Here is a 12,793-nt window from a genome sequence, read left to right on the forward strand (position 1 = left end):
GGAGCTCTTCTGTCTAAGCTGTAGAAAGATGGGCAGAGTGCCTGTTCTTACAGCATGACCCTCTGCTCTCCAGCAGCCTGTCCTACGACCTGTTTTTGTGATATTGCCAGGCTTCGTTTTCCTGCTTAATATCACAATAGTGTTTCGCTGCTTCCTGGAGCCCCGTCATCTATTAATATTTCATGTCTAACAGCTGCTCTGGTAAACAGTGCTACCTTTGGGTTTCTGCAGAAAATTACCACCTGGTGCCCCCAGAACACTGCGTGCCACCACTGCTGTCCAGACAGCGCTTTTCTGACAGAGCAGGTATTAAAGAGCCGGAGCTATTTTATTAAGTTCTCTCTGTATTTATTTATCTAGCTTTAAATGAAAAGATCCTTTTACTGCCGGGCTCTGGGGTGAGGTGAACTGGTGTTAGCATAGCTAATCCGCACCACCGCAGCCCCTTATCAAGGTGAGTCGTGTAGCAGCCACTGCTTGTTCTCAGCCCCTATCTTCGTACAACATGTCTGCTACCTTATTTCCTCGGGGCTGGAGGTTAAACCAGTTTTGTGCCATTTACTTCTGATATTATTAAAGTGCATTCCAAATCCTCTTGGTTCTTGTTCACAAGAGAAGCTTTGACTTTTTGCGATGCCCTTTTTTCCCTTTGAATGTGAACTGTACTGAACTACTGTATATATGAGCCTGTGCTATAATTCTCTCAAAAGCAGGGTTTTGTCTAGTGATGGAACAGCACTTATTAAAAATCTAGAATGACTGGTCTCAGTCACTCCACTGGGTGGTATTTATATAGAAAAATAAATATATCAAAGTCATGTAACTAAAATGCAAATAACGCACCAGTATTCTGGCTTTCCAGAATACCAGGGATATTTAAACAGACCAGATCTTTTGTAACTATTTTTATGTATCTTGGAAGTATTTCCTTGCGGAAGTTGACCTCTCACCTTCTCCAAAATCCGTTAGAATCCTTACCTTCCAACTTCAACCAAAAAACACGACATCACCCTAGAGGTTTTTTTCCCTTTTATTTTCAAGGAATACGGCACAGGAAACTGCCGGGATAATTTTAATCATGCAGCTCCTGCTTCCTGCGTTGAAGGCCCTCCGTAGCTCCCCCGGGGGGGTGGGGGGGGCTGCGAGATTCGTCAAACTCAATTAGTGTACAAAAAAAAAAGTCAACCATGAAACATTTACTCAGGAATCAATCAAACCAATCCAGAATTCTCTCCAGCCAGGCAGGGTGGCAGCTTTGTTCCTGTTAATGAGCCCGCTCCTCGTGTGAGGCGGGGGTGGGTGTTGAAGGCAGGAGGGGGTCCTGGGGTGACTGATGGAGGGTTAAGCGTGAGGAGAAAGCCAAGTGATGTCTCTGTTACATTCCACCTGACGCACGAGCGCTCAGACAACGTCACTGGTGTCCCTACTTGGCCTGCGGCTCACCCTTTCTTCCTGTTTGGCCCCTGCGTGGGACAGAAATCACGGGGGGAGGTGAAACCTCCCCGATTATTTTTTTACCTTTTATTCCCAAATCCCTCTGCTCGCAGCTTGGCAGCTCCAGCAGGGACATGGATTAAGCACAAACATTAAGGGGCACTGTCCTCGGCCCACTCCTCCTCTGTAGCCACTGTCAATTTCATCTCCGGGTGATCTGCTGAGAAGGTCAGTGCACAGGTCTTGAGAGACGCCAAGGATGGACAAACGAGGCCTAGCTGCTGTGGGGACCGCAGCTCTTCTCCCTTATCCTGCGCTCTCAGCCTGACGCCGGTTTCCCATGCGTCCCCGTATCACCGTCGGATTAATTGGCACAATGTCTCCTCTGCCCTTGCGCTCCACACGTACAGACAGCAGGAGAAATAATCCCCTTGTTAGATTTGAAATAATAAAAGCTTAGTCCTCATTTAGCAGCGCATTGGGTAAGAGTAATTATACAGTAGGTGCAGAGGCAGAGACATCTCCCAGGCTAGCTGAACAGTAAACATTTCCATGAGGTTTCTAGAGCTCTACAGCCCCAGTCCCATCATTTATCTAAATAACCTGAAGTGAAATTCCAGGAGTCTTGATTAATAACCCTGGAGATCTTAATATTGAGTGTGTAGTACCTACCGCTGACAAAACGAAACTCACAAGCCAGGTTATTAAAACCACCCCCAGAAGGACGTGATTTGGTTTCCTTTTCTCTTTCCCAAATTCATAACATGGCGCGAGTGAATCTGCAAACGGGAGTTCTGAGCTGTTTACTTCGACACTGAGGCCCGAGAGGAGTGTAGTCTGCCAGGCCATCAGGACAGAGCTGCGATAACATAAGAAGAAGAAAATAAACGCAGCTGTTCTTCACAGAGAAGGAATGAGCCTTGGATCTGAAGTAAAGACCTTCAGTGCAGTGTAATGCACACACAGAGAGCGCTTGCAATTAACTTGCGTACTCACGGCTGCTCACAGGACGTCAGGAGCACACAGACAGAGCACTCGTTCCAACTGGGGGCGTCGGTACACACTACTCCAGGGTGCAGAGGTCTCCAGACACAGGCTTGCCCTACCTGCTAAATGTTGCTGATTTAGTTGCTAATAATCTCATTTTATTGAACAGCTGGTTGCACCAAGCACTTGCACCAGGATGGATTTAAACTTCAGGAGCTGGTTTCTTGTACCACCGAGGTATTGATTATTGACACTCTGTCCCTTAACCGGCCGGTGGACTTGGATGTGACTTTGTACCACAGCCTTACACTCAAGTTGAAATTAAACTAACCACTGGGGTCGGGTAAGAGTAAGCATAGGTGTGCACAGAGATATCTCCTACCCTATCTGGGATGTTCAGCAAGTTATATCCCTACAATAATGACCAGCTTTCATACAGCTGTGAAGCATCGGAGCAGGAAGAAGACACAGAGGGGAGATGGGGGAGTTCTCTGACCTATTGCCGTTCGTCTGTTTGCCCACAGTGGACTATTGATCGAATGACTTCAGCAAACACAAGGGGGGATGAACGCAGTTCGGTGGCCAATACAAGTCAAGTGCTCTGACCTTTGGCTGAATATTTACTGTATCCAGGGGGCTCCATGTGAGTCACTGACTATTTACTGAAGCTGGAGGGCTTCTTCCGAGACCCTCGCTGGGGTGATATCCTGGCCTCTCCCTCTCTCAGACCTGGGAGCCCGTGGCACGGTTTGGAGTTTGAGTGGAATGACATTTTTACAGCGAATAAATGAAAGCGGTCTGTGTGCTGGGCAAGAGGAGAGGGGGCTTTGATGAAGATGTGGAGCGGTGCAGCACAGGGGGGGGATGCTCCCTGCAGCCTGTTGGATCGTTACTATCCAGCCCGGGGTGAAGTGGTGACGTCCGTCGGCCGAATTAGGATGTGAGAGGAGTGAAAACCAGCAGGAGTGAAGCGGTCTGCCTGCTGGCGTGCTTGTGTAAACACGTCATTACAGCAGCTTCCCCTTGACCTCCTGGAGTAACACACTGACAAGAAGACCACAAGCATGGCATCCATCCATTTTCTATCCATTTTACCCAATACAGTTAATGGGGGGTCTCGGCAAGCAACTGGCACAAGGCAGGGTACATCCTGGATGGGACACCAGTCCATCACAGGGAAGACAGACACAGACACATTCACACCACGGCCAGTTTTCCCAATAGCCAATTAACCTACCCATGTGTCCTTAGACTGAGGGAGGAAACACCATGAGTACCTGCAGTATAAACTCCTCAAAGAGAGTGCCCCAGTCTGGAATTGAACCCAGGGCCCCAGCTCTGCGAGGGACCAATACTGACCACTGTGCCACCCTGCCATCTTTACAGTTCAGACATGACACAGGCTGATCGTCCAGACCGCACTGACATCTTGCCCCTTTCGTCTGGAGATTGCTTGAAGGGATAGAACATCAAAAGAGTTCATCTGAATTCTTTGGTTGTCATGAGGACCTAAGAGCGTCATTTATTGCACAGGTATGTCCTGTACAAACTGAGTGAACTGGCTGGAGAGGACATATAACCAGGTGAACAAGACAGAAAGACGTTAAAACACATTGAAGTCCCACCTCCCCCCGGGACACTGATTTTACTGTGTTAGTACTCAGCGCCTTCAAGAATACACATGATCTGAGTGCTTGAACGCTATATGAGGACATTTATTTTTAGGTTTTGTTTTAATAACGAGAAATCTCCCTTTAACAGCAGTGTGCGCTCTGTGTGTCCTAGTTCTTCTGTCAGGGTCTTCTGATGTTGCAGGAGAAGAGAATCCCCCCCCCCTCACACACAGACTAGCCCCTCCCCCAGACCCCCGAGCCTCCACACACCGCTGGTCTGTAGAGGGATGAAGAACGAGGTGTACCGTATTGAAAACCTGCCATGGCTAGGATTTTAATCTCGGAACGACATAATCCTGGTACCCAGGAAAGACCTACTGCTCCTCAGCCATGTGTGACTGTGTGTATGTGAATAGCAGTGTCTGTGTTTGACTGATGACAAGGAAAAATGCAAGTTCTTAAATTAAAGTCCTTTCAGGTGGTCTTATTAGAGTATTACTGAAGGTATTTACATTGATGACATCTATGCAGGTCTATATACTGTATATAACTGTATGTGTCACATTCAACTAATGCCTGCGATTTATGCACAATGAACACATTGGACAGACGTATTGGCAATATGCACACCTTCCTCTTGATTCTCTCCTACCGTCCGGTAAACGGTACCGAAGCATTCGGTCAAAGTCCAGCGGATTACAGAACAGCTTCTACCTCCAGGCAATAAGACTGCTAAACAGCCAACCTGCAGCTCCTTCAGCAAATCACCCGTAATGGCTACATGGACACACAGTTTTCATTGTATTCGGCCTACTGCACTATTGGGACATCATGTACTGCATACACCCTGGACACATAGCAGCTCTATTCATATTGAGTTTTGTCTGAGTTTATTTTATTCAATTTCTATTGCATTATTATCTATTATTATGTAACCTTATTTTGTAACCTTAATTTTTTTTATTTTTACCCCCCTCCCACCGGAGAGCGCGTAGAAAAGACATTTCATTGCCAGCAACTACTGCTTCATGCTGTATTGTTGTGCATTTGATAAATAAACCTTGATTGGTTGATTGATATGAGAAAGGGAAAACTCATTTGCTTCCTCTCCATCCAATTCGCTTGTTCAGGCTTCTTTTATTAAGCTTTCTACATTAAGCTGAGGGGGGTTCATTTCACAAATATACTGTCAAAATTGCAACTCTTTGTTGCAGAGTTCGCATACTCTGCAGGGGGACTAGGATGCCCACTGATCTGACAAAGCCATGACAATGCTGGCGAGCGGAGGCTCATGGGAGATGTCAGTGGCTGGGAGGAAGATGGAGTACTTTAATATTAGCAGTGTGGAACCTACAGGAACCCCACAGTGGCAAGGCAAGGTCATGACACTCAGGAGTGCTGTAAGTGTAGTACTATACAGTATGTCACAAGTTCACACATCAGCAAATTACTCCAAATATATTAGTTCATATTCAAATAGCAAAGACTAAGCTGACAATTTCTAGCGATTTGTCAGGTCTAGGGAAGGAACTAATTCAGTTTTCCTTTTTGTACTTCAGATGAAGCTCTAATGATGTGATAATGGGCAAAAGAATGAAGGGAATTAAGTCCTCCATCCATCCATCCTGCGTGTGGGGAAATACAGTAGAAACATGGTATTCCCTTTCTTTTGTGTCTTCTAGCTTGGGTGGCGATGAGTCAGCCTAGTGGGGCTGAGGTGCAGTGAGGTGCACCAGTGTGGAGCTCAGTGTGGAGCTCAGTGTGGAGCCTGTGCCAAGCTCTCTGGACACGCGGGCAGCAGCTGCAGGTCAGGAGACCGGGATGAATACTGGAATCACTCTCTAGGGATCTGTCACGTCGTCTCCTCCACACCTGCATCCATTCCTGGGCTTGTCCATTCAACAAGATGACATGGCCACAACTATATATCTTTCTGTCCCCTGCTCCCGCCCCTCGTTCCTCCTCTCTCCCAGCCTTTGTTCTCCTGCTACATTACCTTTGCCTACTGCCCTGCCTGTCTCACACATGAAGAAGGCTCCACGGCCGAAACGTTGTGTTTTTTCCTCTTTTTTCAGCACGGAATAGACCTATTACTTGTTCCTCTGCTGCCTACGCATGCTGACGCAGCTCCCCACCTGAACTATATGGCGATATCACTTCTCACGGCAAAGACTGAGCCAACAATCTCTACTGATTTGCCATGGGGTTCCAGACTGCTATTCTTCTTCCTCATTCAGAAGTCCGCTGTTTTTCCCTACATATTGAGGATCATGCTCTCCACTCGGAACAGAGTTCAGCCATTTTGGTTTCAGAGGCATTTATTTCCCTGCCCATTTCATCCGTCTCCCGAGCAGAGGCTGTGGCTTTATCTGAATCTTCTGCAGATTTTAGATTGTATTCATATCGTCAACTTTGCGATGCCGCACCACAATAACCGTAAGTGGGATTTATAGTAAGGCTCCTTAATGTACGCCATTAAATCACAGCCAGTCAAATGGTGTGGCTCTGCCCTGGGGGATGGGGCACAGATCGGAGATTAATATACCTTCTGCTTCTGGCGGTGAGGCTGGGAATGGCCCGACTGGCTCCCAGTGGAAATCACATTTCCTCTTCCTCATATTATTAGACCCACTGATGGGTTAGTGATTTCTCTGCGTCCGGGGAAAAGCAATGAAAAAATAATCCATTCAAGTGTGCGAGAGGGGCAGGGGGAGAGATGGGGTGGGGGGTGTTGGAGAGACAGGGGCAGGATGGGAAGGAGGAGGTGAAAGGAGATTAGGGAATTATCAACAGTGCTGCATCACTCACCAAGCTTGGTCCATGAATGTCTGTTAGGCAATAGCAGGGTAGGTTTATGTATCACGTCTTAATGTTTTTGCAAGCGTTACCAAATTCTCTGGGGTAGATGTGGGCGCAGATGCTGATAGGAAGACCAAAAGACTTTTAATGCTGCATTAAATATAGGTAGAAGTACACTAAGGTTCCAGATATGAGGAGGCCTATCTATTCCACCTAGCTTGTTGTCTCATCTCTTTGAAAACCAAGGTTTCAGATTTGACAATATGGCAGGGTGGTTTGTTCCACAGTCACACTGTGTGCCACCTGTTCTCAGTTCTAATGTGTAGTCCCGTAGTTTTGACTTAGGCCCTCTGCTTGGTCTTTCACTGTCGGTTCCGAAGAACTCAAGTGGGATGCCTTTGCCAGTGTCTTGTATCGGGCCTTCAGTAATCTCTGCTGTTCAAGACCGAAAACCTTAATTTTTAATGTCGGTGTAAGACATTCCCATAAACTGGTTGTTCTTCTCTGGCCCGGTGCAGCCCTGATTCTTTAACATAAATAGTTTCTAGATGTTCACTGTCTCCCATCCCATATCCACAGTTTGTGTTTTTGCCACCCACTCTCTGTAGTTGTGTGAAGGGTCATTTGCGAAGTTTTGCTCCATTCTAAGTTTTGCCTAAATCTTCTTGAATTATCTTCCATGTTGTGCACTGATCCTCCTGGTTTATTTAACATCTGTGAATTGAACTGGTTTATTAAACACAATAACTAGACTAGACTAGACTATGTCTATTGATATCAATAAGGAGGATTAATGATCTTCCAAGGGATACTAAATCATCCCAATCTGAAGATTCCCTTGTTGCTTCTCATTTCTGTTTGACAGCCACTATCCAGTTCTTTAACGAAGGACCTGCATTGCCTTGGATGTCTTCTGTCTGCAATTTAATAGCTAATCTTTGGCGAGGAACTTTGTCAAAAGCTGTTTTCGTACAGGGGATACAAAGAAATTATTTCCTGTTGAAGCAGCTTTAATACACAGTTCAAGATAGGACATGAAAAAAAATATCAGATGTTATTGAATTTAATGGAATTTCTGTTTTTCTTCCATTTGCATTAGCTGACACCCAATGGACATCCAATTAAGTTCTCACCATCTGGATAATTCTTGTCATCTTTGTCTTTCCATGGTTATGTTGTTTGAGGCTCTTAGATGCAGAAGCTGTGTACCAGCAATAATGTTTTTATTCTAGAAACATGTCAGGATATTGATAAATTCCCTTAGGTCCTGCTGTATAACCTCTCAACAAAAGAGGAGCAGTATTGTACTACCTCTATCCATTCATTCAAGACAGGAGAGCCCCATGTCAGATAACCACTTACTTCTGAAAATGGGTTTTGAGCCCCGTCTTCAGGGCTTGTGTATCGAGTGTGTTCTTCATGGATACTTCTTTCTTAAAAGCTTCTAGTTAGCAAACATTTCACCGGAAATAAGTTGCTCTTGTTTTTCAGAAATCACTTTTCTCATCAGGAAAATGGAAAGGAAGAACATCACACCACTGTCCTGTAGTGGATTTTGCCTGTGTGAAGTATGACAAGCAAACATACGTTTCATATGGGCATCAGGGAGCACTACCCTGCTTCTGCATTCACAGCCTAGATTCATGAAGCAATAAAATGTTTTTTTTTCTCCTAAACAAGAATCTCAAAGTGCCTGAACCGATCTCATTCACCCTGAATTTCAGCCTCTTATGGGTTTTGAAAGCACCTGCCATTAAGCGTCAGCACCTCATCTCAACAAATGCACCACCAGACTGAGAGAAATAATGAGTATGGGTTGTGTCAGACTTTAATTAAAAAAGGAAACTTAAGGTACTTATACCTGGTTTACAAAGCTGATCATTATGGAACTGTCTAATACATTTTAATTGAAGAACATGAAGTGGTTCAGAACCCAGGTTGATGAAAGGGGTTAAGCCATTAGAATTTAAACTTACTTTGATGTCTGATGACACGACACTGTAAATGAAATCTTCTTTCTGAATTCCTTTTTGGAGGATGTGGGTTTATGTAAATGCCACAAACTCAGACTGAGCTGCTAAAGATTTCCTTTTAGAGATACCCGCTGTCTCCCCACCTCAGTCTGTATCTTTCCAGCTCTTCATCCCTCACCACTTGCGAGGTAACGCACTAGCTCTCTAACAGGGATCAGAGTGGGCTGGCTTATTGTGCATCAGCTGAACAGGGAAAGGGCTCAGATCCAGACGAGAATCCTGGGCCATTACTTCACTCTCTCTGTCCCTGTCTGGGTATTTTTGGGGGGTTATTTTATTAGGGAGATGGCTTGACTTGTCTTGTTTTCTGGTATTACATCACATTTGACCTGTACTGGTAATGAATGGACTGCAATTGCAGCCTGGTTCTGAAAAGAACTGAAGGAGCCCAACTGTGTCAACACATGACAGTTACAAACACTACACTACCCTCACTAACACCGTTCCTCTGTCTGCAAGCCATCTGACTCATGATATACTGTATCTTATCCTATTAAACAGGAAAGTCACTTCCAGCATCTTCTTACTAAAGCAGCGCCATGCTAAAACCCAGATTATCTTTACAGTAAGGATACACATTGTTGGTCTGTCATCCTGGCAGTGATCCTGCTCCTAATGAGGATTTAACAAGAATAAACCGAGCTGTTTTTGTGTGGTTAAAGATCCTCAGACACCTATATAACGCGTAAATGACATTTAAAAAAACACAATTAATGGCATCCTTGATTTCTCCATTCTGTTGCGACTTGATTTCAGCATTGGATTTTCCTGAGCAGTGTACAACAGGACAATAGGATCTTCTCCTGCCTTCAGACAAGTGTTTTGTTTTCCATAAGAGCCATGTGTTAGGTTGTAAGGCCTCCGCCATGCGACGCTGTCTTTCACGTTCACTTGTGTGAACTTTTGTTGATTCTGTGTGAGATGAACAGTGGAGAGTTTCAGGATCAAATAAAGCCCACAGCACGTTGTTCAGGGGTGCATTCTGGGTTTCTAACCATATCCCTCTCTTTTCTTTTTTTGGGGAGAGAAGGCATCTGTAAGTATCATTTTTAAAGGCGCCATAACAATAAAGTTTATTACTGCTTCAAAACCACAACAAGGAATGAAGGTTTCAAAGAACCCCAGTAAAGAAGGAGCTGCTTCACACGGGTGTTTATAGCCCACCGCCAGGCTGTGGTTGTTTTTCTCCGCACAGTGCCAGCACGCAGACACTGTTCTCCCGACGCCACTGGAAACATGAAGTCATTCCTCACCTGGGTAAAATCAGTGTGCGCGCCAGCCCCAGAGGGACCACGCTAAGGTGTTTCATCATTCACTTCTATCCTCTTGTGTGGCAGACCGAGACTGAAAACAACTTAACCAAAGAGCCCTTGGCTCAGAGTCAGAAAATACACTGTATACCGGATGTGATATATATAGAAGAGGAGCCATGCTCCTGTTGAGTTTCTTTTCTTTCTGAAAAAATGCAGAGGAACTCGTATTAGACACAACCCGGGAATTGAAAGGCACTAACATCTCCATTTCCAGGGTGGAGAGCTCCTGGCTCAGAGGGGTTTGATCTTTTTCTTTCCTCTTCTAAACGTATTTTTACGCGTTGTGGAAACAGGACAGCAGAGAGCCAGTGTGCTCCTGTTGAGAACCAGATCCGCAGCCCCTTTGCGCTTTGGCATCCTGGCGCATGTCGGGTCAGTGCCAATGCGCTCTCTGTATCATCCTCTGGGGGAATAATTGCATTAAACTGGAACAAAGCACTAACACAGGGGGGATTATACTCTCTGGCCTGGGACACTAATGTTCCCAGAACCACCTGGCGTGCCATTAACCAAGCATCTGTCCTGTGGAAAGGCACTGTCTCGAAGTCTTTCCTGTTGTTCAAGGCTTTCTCTGCTAAATACCTCGTACTCTCTGGGTTAATCCCTGTAATGCGAGGTTTATTGTATTTAAAGGAACCACAGTTCTTGATAATCTGCATATTTTTTCATTAGTGGCTCTCTGAAATCCCAAGTCCAGGGATGAATTAATGGCAATCTTTGGACAGGAGCTCAAAAAGAGGATTAGCCCTGTGCTGTTTAATGTATGTTTGAGGCATGTATGTCTGCTGAAATCGAATCGTGTTCCACATTCGTTCCTTTTATTTTATTCCCCACGGTTTCATTTTAAACCTCTCAAGACTTGGTTCGAGTTGAGAAGAATTTGATGAGGTGGTCTTTTTGCAACATCCAGATTCAAGGAGATCAGCCTGTCACTGCAGGTTAAGTGCAGCCGGAACAGGGTATTGTTTTTAGAAACATTTTTTTTGAAGGCTGTGTCTTTACTAAATTAAAACATGAGCTCATATCATTGTCCCACTTACGCAAACTGCCTTAAACGCTTAGCTTTAACAATACATAGGGGGATCAGAAAATGCTCTCCCTCTTGCACAGAAAGATCTCACTTTGTTTTCTAAAGAACATACCTACATGTTCACATTCTGAGTGTTTTGTTTTTGCTAGTCTGTTCCCCTACCTCATAAAACTTCAATAAATACAGAGGAAAACGACCATTAAGAAAAAACAATATTGAACAAAACCTTCACTCATCTATTTCCACCAAACTTGATTTCTTTTACTGTTCAAGATCCACTGTGTTGTAGTGGTTTAACGACACTTTCTTCACCAGTAGAGTGCAGCAGACATTGGGGTGACACACAGCAACTGCTCTACACCAGCAGAGCTGCTTAGCAGAACAACTGGAGCAGTGAAAATCACTGCACTAGCTGAGGTAAGGGGGGCTTTACAGAAGTCAGATTGCACAGACTCCTGCAGCACGGTGACTTGGCCACCACACCAAAGTGCGCCACCTACTGGCCCACCACCAACAAGACTTCCAGCAGCAATCCGATTGTCTTGAAGTGCTCCAGTGCGGACCAAGGTACAGCACAATTTCCTTTTGCCTTGAGACATCACGTTTCTTCTGTAGCATGGGTGCGCCAATCTTACCATTTGACTGAAACACAATTGCTGTTGTGCTCTAATGTTGTTTCAACTGTTTTTTAAAAAATAAAAGCGAAGACAGTGCCGTAGTCGAGTACAATTTTCCAACTCCTTGATTGTCTGGTCACGTGGGTTGAAATTGCAGAATTATTAAAAGGCAAAGGCAGCTATTTGCCGTATAATCAATAGGAGCAACACGCAGTGGGAACGTCATTTTCAGCATGTCTCTCTTCCTGGGTTTTGTCAATTCAAAGCAGACAAAACCAGAAGTCCTAGATCTTACCTTCAATATATATTTGAGGAGTCAGGGGTTTTGGGATCAAAGTGCTTACTTTGTTCATTTAAATGTGTGTTTCAACTCCTATATTACAACTCACATAACTGTGTCTTTCTTAGCACTCATCTTGCGAATGTCCTTTGGTTTAACATTTTTCAGCATTCAGTACGTGAGTGTTAATCTTGCTCAGGAGAGTTACCAAGGGATATAAAAAGGAAGACAGAAACTAAAAATGTTATTGACTATTGAGCGGTTAACATAAGGTTCATGTAAGAAAAGTAAGAACCGAATCAATATGCATGGATCACATAGCGCTTCTTTAATGCGATGTATTGAAAAAAGGACGCCAATTTGCTACAAATGATTAGACTTGCAGTTTACTCAGTACAAAATGTTACTTGGAGCCATACTCATATTTTTAACCTCGTATTGCCCCTGTTGGGGGATTTTATGTATATAATTCAAAACTTTTTAGTAGAATGAGAATTGTTAATTGAAACGTTCCAACGATGAAGAGAGAGAGCAATAGCTGGGGAGTATGCGCCCTCTAGCGAATTCGTGCTGCAACTGCAAGACACCCAATACTGCTGGTTACCCAGATAAGTCCGGTATCCACTGAGCCCTTTAATTTTTCCTCTCATTTACGATTGCGTCTATAATGAAAACAGCGGGTGGTGG

Source organism: Lepisosteus oculatus, chromosome 20 (assembly GCF_040954835.1).
Source record: "Lepisosteus oculatus isolate fLepOcu1 chromosome 20, fLepOcu1.hap2, whole genome shotgun sequence".
Lineage (NCBI taxonomy): Eukaryota > Metazoa > Chordata > Actinopteri > Semionotiformes > Lepisosteidae > Lepisosteus > Lepisosteus oculatus.